Genomic DNA, 7,889 nt, shown 5'->3' with positions numbered 1-7,889 from the left:
GGAGGACAGACGGGCCCGCGTGGCTGGCTCCACACACCAGCCCGGGTCTGGTCTGGGCCACGAGCGCACGACTGGGAACTGGCCCATCCAGGACACTGGGTCAGATTCTCCTGGTGGCCCGCCGGACTACACGGCAGACAACTCCCCAGCTGCCTGGGGGCACGGCACGGGTCCAGAACACGCTCGTGCCAGCGTCAGAGGGCACATCGAGGACTTGTCCTCAGGCAGCGGCCACGCCTCCTGGACGCTGTCCCGGGAGCTCGGAGACCAGCCAACGCCAAGAGGAAGGCAAGGACGTCTCAGGAGAGGCAGAGGCACAGAGCACCATCCTCGCGGAGCCCAGCGTGCCCGCGCCTAAGTCCGCTGCGCACACTGGGCCACCGGGGCAGTGGGGCACTCCACGCCGGGTCCCATGAGGCTTCTGCACTCGCAGCCTCCGTGGCAACGCCAGGCATGCGGGCTGGGCGTGCTGCACCAGACCCCCGGGGTCATGGCGGGAGCAGACGTGGGGGGCGGGGAAGCCTACGCCCCTCCCGCACGGCTTAGCAGACCACCACGCAGAGAAACGGACAACCTGCGGACAGGCCCAGGCAGCGTGCAGCCAACCAGAGAACCCGGGAGGACACACGGCCCCGTCTCGGAGCGCCTGACTCGCACCGCGGCCCCTCTCTCCCCAGGGAGCACATCCTTCCCGGGCAGAGCCCCGAGGACGTCCCCGCAGCTCCAGAGCACAGGCCAGCGTTTCGGGACAAGGAATCGCATGGCGACACCTTCCCGGTCCCGGAGGCAATAGGAAAGCCCGTTCTCGCTCAAGGAGCCCCGGCAGCCCAGCGGGCTCCCAGGGGCAGAGGACACAAGGCACACGGGCCCCTACCGTGGTCGTGGTCGTGGTCGTGGTCGTGGTCGTGGTCAGCCTCGGTGCTGGGAGTCATGGTTGGGAGCGGCACGTCCGGAACAGGTTCCCGGGTGCCGGGCTCGGCGTCTGCGGAAGAAGAAGAGACATCACACACTTGGCCTGAGTGAGGGTCTTTGCCGACAACACACCTGCCTCCGCCTAGGAAACCAGGCAGAGAAATGTTCTCCCGGCCCCACACCTCCCGACGCCTCATGTGGGTGGGTGCCTAGGTCAGTGCGGAGACAGCATGGGCGCCTGCCTGCCTAGGCCACAAAGAATCCCGACCAAGGGAAACTGGTGGCACCGGGGCCAGGGCGAGGCCGCGCCGTCCCCCCTTGTGCGTTGGGCCGCGCAAGGCCTTGGTGCCACCCCACCCTCCAAGTGGGTTCCCCTCCTTGGCCAGGGCTGGCGGGCTAAGAGCGGCCCTTCCCTTCCACACGGCAAGGCGACGAGGAAGGGGAAGTGAAAGGATCCAGGAACCAGGCAAGGGCCACCTCCGGGTTCCAGGGGCAGCCAAGAAAGAGCCTGACGGCACCCAGCCAGCCCCCTGTCTCAGGGGAGGGGCCTGGTGGGCACACCTCGAGCAATCCTCTGGGCCCTCCAGGACGGCAACTGAGCACCGTGTCCGGCACGGGCTCAGTCCAGCCAGGCCCCGCTGGACGGCTCCCCGCACGGGGGCGAGAGGGGAGAAAAGCGGACGGAGCAACCGCGCCCTCTCTCATCTGCGCCCACTCAGGGCACGGAGGACAGACGGGCCCGCGTGGCTGGCTCCACACACCAGCCCGGGTCTGGTCTGGGCCACGAGCGCACGACTGGGAACTGGCCCATCCAGGACACTGGGTCAGATTCTCCTGGTGGCCCGCCGGACTACACGGCAGACAACTCCCCAGCTGCCTGGGGGCACGGCACGGGTCCAGAACACGCTCGTGCCAGCGTCAGAGGGCACATCGAGGACTTGTCCTCAGGCAGCGGCCACGCCTCCTGGACGCTGTCCCGGGAGCTCGGAGACCAGCCAACGCCAAGAGGAAGGCAAGGACGTCTCAGGAGAGGCAGAGGCACAGAGCACCATCCTCGCGGAGCCCAGCGTGCCCGCGCCTAAGTCCGCTGCGCACACTGGGCCACCGGGGCAGTGGGGCACTCCACGCCGGGTCCCATGAGGCTTCTGCACTCGCAGCCTCCGTGGCAACGCCAGGCATGCGGGCTGGGCGTGCTGCACCAGACCCCCGGGGTCATGGCGGGAGCAGACGTGGGGGGCGGGGAAGCCTACGCCCCTCCCGCACGGCTTAGCAGACCACCACGCAGAGAAACGGACAACCTGCGGACAGGCCCAGGCAGCGTGCAGCCAACCAGAGAACCCGGGAGGACACACGGCCCCGTCTCGGAGCGCCTGACTCGCACCGCGGCCCCTCTCTCCCCAGGGAGCACATCCTTCCCGGGCAGAGCCCCGAGGACGTCCCCGCAGCTCCAGAGCACAGGCCAGCGTTTCGGGACAAGGAATCGCATGGCGACACCTTCCCGGTCCCGGAGGCAATAGGAAAGCCCGTTCTCGCTCAAGGAGCCCCGGCAGCCCAGCGGGCTCCCAGGGGCAGAGGACACAAGGCACACGGGCCCCTACCGTGGTCGTGGTCGTGGTCGTGGTCAGCCTCGGTGCTGGGAGTCATGGTTGGGAGCGGCACGTCCGGAACAGGTTCCCGGGTGCCGGGCTCGGCGTCTGCGGAAGAAGAAGAGACATCACACACTTGGCCTGAGTGAGGGTCTTTGCCGACAACACACCTGCCTCCGCCTAGGAAACCAGACAGAGCAATGTTCTCCCGGCCCCACACCTCCCGATGCCTCATGTGGGTGGGTGCCTAGGTCAGTGCGGAGACAGCATGGGCGCCTGCCTGCCTAGGCCACAAAGAATCCCGACCAAGGGAAACTGGTGGCACCGGGGCCAGGGCGAGGCCGCGCCGTCCCCCCTTGTGCGTTGGGCCGCGCAAGGCCTTGGTGCCACCCCACCCTCCAAGTGGGTTCCCCTCCTTGGCCAGGGCTGGCGGGCTAAGAGCGGCCCTTCCCTTCCACACGGCAAGGCGACGAGGAAGGGGAAGTGAAAGGATCCAGGAACCAGGCAAGGGCCACCTCCGGGTTGCAGGGGCAGCCAAGAAAGAGCCTGACGGCACCCAGCCAGCCCCCTGTCTCAGGGGAGGGGCCTGGTGGGCACACCTCGAGCAATCCTCTGGGCCCTCCAGGACGGCAACTGAGCACCGTGTCCGGCACGGGCTCAGTCCAGCCAGGCCCCGCTGGACGGCTCCCCGCACGGGGGCGAGAGGGGAGAAAAGCGGACGGAGCAACCGCGCCCTCTCTCATCTGCGCCCACTCAGGGCACGGAGGACAGACGGGCCCGCGTGGCTGGCTCCACACACCAGCCCGGGTCTGGTCTGGGCCACGAGCGCACGACTGGGAACTGGCCCATCCAGGACACTGGGTCAGATTCTCCTGGTGGCCCGCCGGACTACACGGCAGACAACTCCCCAGCTGCCTGGGGGCACGGCACGGGTCCAGAACACGCTCGTGCCAGCGTCAGAGGGCACATCGAGGACTTGTCCTCAGGCAGCGGCCACGCCTCCTGGACGCTGTCCCGGGAGCTCGGAGACCAGCCAACGCCAAGAGGAAGGCAAGGACGTCTCAGGAGAGGCAGAGGCACAGAGCACCATCCTCGCGGAGCCCAGCGTGCCCGCGCCTAAGTCCGCTGCGCACACTGGGCCACCGGGGCAGTGGGGCACTCCACGCCGGGTCCCATGAGGCTTCTGCACTCGCAGCCTCCGTGGCAACGCCAGGCATGCGGGCTGGGCGTGCTGCACCAGACCCCCGGGGTCATGGCGGGAGCAGACGTGGGGGGCGGGGAAGCCTACGCCCCTCCCGCACGGCTTAGCAGACCACCACGCAGAGAAACGGACAACCTGCGGACAGGCCCAGGCAGCGTGCAGCCAACCAGAGAACCCGGGAGGACACACGGCCCCGTCTCGGAGCGCCTGACTCGCACCGCGGCCCCTCTCTCCCCAGGGAGCACATCCTTCCCGGGCAGAGCCCCGAGGACGTCCCCGCAGCTCCAGAGCACAGGCCAGCGTTTCGGGACAAGGAATCGCATGGCGACACCTTCCCGGTCCCGGAGGCAATAGGAAAGCCCGTTCTCGCTCAAGGAGCCCCGGCAGCCCAGCGGGCTCCCAGGGGCAGAGGACACAAGGCACACGGGCCCCTACCGTGGTCGTGGTCGTGGTCGTGGTCGTGGTCGTGGTCGTGGTCGTGGTCAGCCTCGGTGCTGGGAGTCATGGTTGGGAGCGGCACGTCCGGAACAGGTTCCCGGGTGCCGGGCTCGGCGTCTGCGGAAGAAGAAGAGACATCACACACTTGGCCTGAGTGAGGGTCTTTGCCGACAACACACCTGCCTCCGCCTAGGAAACCAGGCAGAGCAATGTTCTCCCGGCCCCACACCTCCCGACGCCTCATGTGGGTGGGTGCCTAGGTCAGTGCGGAGACAGCATGGGCGCCTGCCTGCCTAGGCCACAAAGAATCCCGACCAAGGGAAACTGGTGGCACCGGGGCCAGGGCGAGGCCGCGCCGTCCCCCCTTGTGCGTTGGGCCGCGCAAGGCCTTGGTGCCACCCCACCCTCCAAGTGGGTTCCCCTCCTTGGCCAGGGCTGGCGGGCTAAGAGCGGCCCTTCCCTTCCACACGGCAAGGCGACGAGGAAGGGGAAGTGAAAGGATCCAGGAACCAGGCAAGGGCCACCTCCGGGTTGCAGGGGCAGCCAAGAAAGAGCCTGACGGCACCCAGCCAGCCCCCTGTCTCAGGGGAGGGGCCTGGTGGGCACACCTCGAGCAATCCTCTGGGCCCTCCAGGACGGCAACTGAGCACCGTGTCCGGCACGGGCTCAGTCCAGCCAGGCCCCGCTGGACGGCTCCCCGCACGGGGGCGAGAGGGGAGAAAAGCGGACGGAGCAACCGCGCCCTCTCTCATCTGCGCCCACTCAGGGCACGGAGGACAGACGGGCCCGCGTGGCTGGCTCCACACACCAGCCCGGGTCTGGTCTGGGCCACGAGCGCACGACTGGGAACTGGCCCATCCAGGACACTGGGTCAGATTCTCCTGGTGGCCCGCCGGACTACACGGCAGACAACTCCCCAGCTGCCTGGGGGCACGGCACGGGTCCAGAACACGCTCGTGCCAGCGTCAGAGGGCACATCGAGGACTTGTCCTCAGGCAGCGGCCACGCCTCCTGGACGCTGTCCCGGGAGCTCGGAGACCAGCCAACGCCAAGAGGAAGGCAAGGACGTCTCAGGAGAGGCAGAGGCACAGAGCACCATCCTCGCGGAGCCCAGCGTGCCCGCGCCTAAGTCCGCTGCGCACACTGGGCCACCAGGGGCAGTGGGGCACTCCACGCCGGGTCCCATGAGGCTTCTGCACTCGCAGCCTCCGTGGCAACGCCAGGCATGCGGGCTGGGCGTGCTGCACCAGACCCCCGGGGTCATGGCGGGAGCAGACGTGGGGGGCGGGGAGGCCTACACCTCCCGCACGGCTTAGCAGACCACCACGCAGAGAAACGGACAACCTGCGGACAGGCCCAGGCAGCGTGCAGCCAACCAGAGCACCCGGGAGGACACACGGCCCCGTCTCGGAGCGCCTGACTCGCACCGCGGCCCCTCTCTCCCCAGGGAGCACATCCTTCCCGGGCAGAGCCCCGAGGACGTCCCCGCAGCTCCAGAGCACAGGCCAGCGTTTCGGGACAAGGAATCGCATGGCGACACCTTCCCGGTCCCGGAGGCAATAGGAAAGCCCGTTCTCGCTCAAGGAGCCCCGGCAGCCCAGCGGGCTCCCAGGGGCAGAGGACACAAGGCACACGGGCCCCTACCGTGGTCGTGGTCGTGGTCGTGGTCGTGGTCAGCCTCGGTGCTGGGAGTCATGGTTGGGAGCGGCACGTCCGGAACAGGTTCCCGGGTGCCGGGCTCGGCGTCTGCGGAAGAAGAAGAGACATCACACACTTGGCCTGAGTGAGGGTCTTTGCCGACAACACACCTGCCTCCGCCTAGGAAACCAGGCAGAGAAATGTTCTCCCGGCCCCACACCTCCCGACGCCTCATGTGGGTGGGTGCCTAGGTCAGTGCGGAGACAGCATGGGCGCCTGCCTGCCTAGGCCACAAAGAATCCCGACCAAGGGAAACTGGTGGCACCGGGGCCAGGGCGAGGGCCCGCAGTCCCCCCTTGTGCGTTGGGCCGCGCAAGGCCTTGGTGCCACCCCACCCTCCAAGTGGGTTCCCCTCCTTGGCCAGGGCTGGCGGGCTAAGAGCGGCCCTTCCCTTCCACACGGCAAGGCGACGAGGAAGGGGAAGTGAAAGGATCCAGGAACCAGGCAAGGGCCACCTCCGGGTTCCAGGGGCAGCCAAGAAAGAGCCTGACGGCACCCAGCCAGCCCCCTGTCTCAGGGGAGGGGCCTGGTGGGCACACCTCGAGCAATCCTCTGGGCCCTCCAGGACGGCAACTGAGCACCGTGTCCGGCACGGGCTCAGTCCAGCCAGGCCCCGCTGGACGGCTCCCCGCACGGGGGCGAGAGGGGAGAAAAGCGGACGGAGCAACCGCGCCCTCTCTCATCTGCGCCCACTCAGGGCACGGAGGACAGACGGGCCCGCGTGGCTGGCTCCACACACCAGCCCGGGTCTGGTCTGGGCCACGAGCGCACGACTGGGAACTGGCCCATCCAGGACACTGGGTCAGATTCTCCTGGTGGCCCGCCGGACTACACGGCAGACAACTCCCCAGCTGCCTGGGGGCACGGCACGGGTCCAGAACACGCTCGTGCCAGCGTCAGAGGGCACATCGAGGACTTGTCCTCAGGCAGCGGCCACGCCTCCTGGACGCTGTCCCGGGAGCTCGGAGACCAGCCAACGCCAAGAGGAAGGCAAGGACGTCTCAGGAGAGGCAGAGGCACAGAGCACCATCCTCGCGGAGCCCAGCGTGCCCGCGCCTAAGTCCGCTGCGCACACTGGGCCACCGGGGCAGTGGGGCACTCCACGCCGGGTCCCATGAGGCTTCTGCACTCGCAGCCTCCGTGGCAACGCCAGGCATGCGGGCTGGGCGTGCTGCACCAGACCCCCGGGGTCATGGCGGGAGCAGACGTGGGGGGCGGGGAAGCCTACGCCCCTCCCGCACGGCTTAGCAGACCACCACGCAGAGAAACGGACAACCTGCGCACAGGCCCAGGCAGCGTGCAGCCAACCAGAGAACCCGGGAGGACACACGGCCCCGTCTCGGAGCGCCTGACTCGCACCGCGGCCCCTCTCTCCCCAGGGAGCACATCCTTCCCGGGCAGAGCCCCGAGGACGTCCCCGCAGCTCCAGAGCACAGGCCAGCGTTTCGGGACAAGGAATCGCATGGCGACACCTTCCCGGTCCCGGAGGCAATAGGAAAGCCCGTTCTCGCTCAAGGAGCCCCGGCAGCCCAGCGGGCTCCCAGGGGCAGAGGACACAAGGCACACGGGCCCCTACCGTGGTCGTGGTCGTGGTCGTGGTCGTGGTCGTGGTCAGCCTCGGTGCTGGGAGTCATGGTTGGGAGCGGCACGTCCGGAACAGGTTCCCGGGTGCCGGGCTCGGCGTCTGCAGAAGAAGAAGAGACATCACACACTTGGCCTGAGTGAGGGTCTTTGCCGACAACACACCTGCCTCCGCCTAGGAAACCAGGCAGAGCAATGTTCTCCCGGCCCCACACCTCCCGACGCCTCATGTGGGTGGGTGCCTAGGTCAGTGCGGAGACAGCATGGGCGCCTGCCTGCCTAGGCCACAAAGAATCCCGACCAAGGGAAACTGGTGGCACCGGGGCCAGGGCGAGGCCGCGCCGTCCCCCCTTGTGCGTTGGGCCGCGCAAGGCCTTGGTGCCACCCCACCCTCCAAGTGGGTTCCCCTCCTTGGCCAGGGCTGGCGGGCTAAGAGCGGCCCTTCCCTTCCACACGGCAAGGCGACGAGGAAG

The sequence above is a fragment of the Oryctolagus cuniculus genome, chromosome 8 (genome assembly GCF_964237555.1).
Source record: "Oryctolagus cuniculus chromosome 8, mOryCun1.1, whole genome shotgun sequence".
NCBI lineage: Eukaryota > Metazoa > Chordata > Mammalia > Lagomorpha > Leporidae > Oryctolagus > Oryctolagus cuniculus.
The sequence above is the reverse complement of the archived record's forward strand: the minus strand, read 5'-3'. Positions refer to the sequence as shown.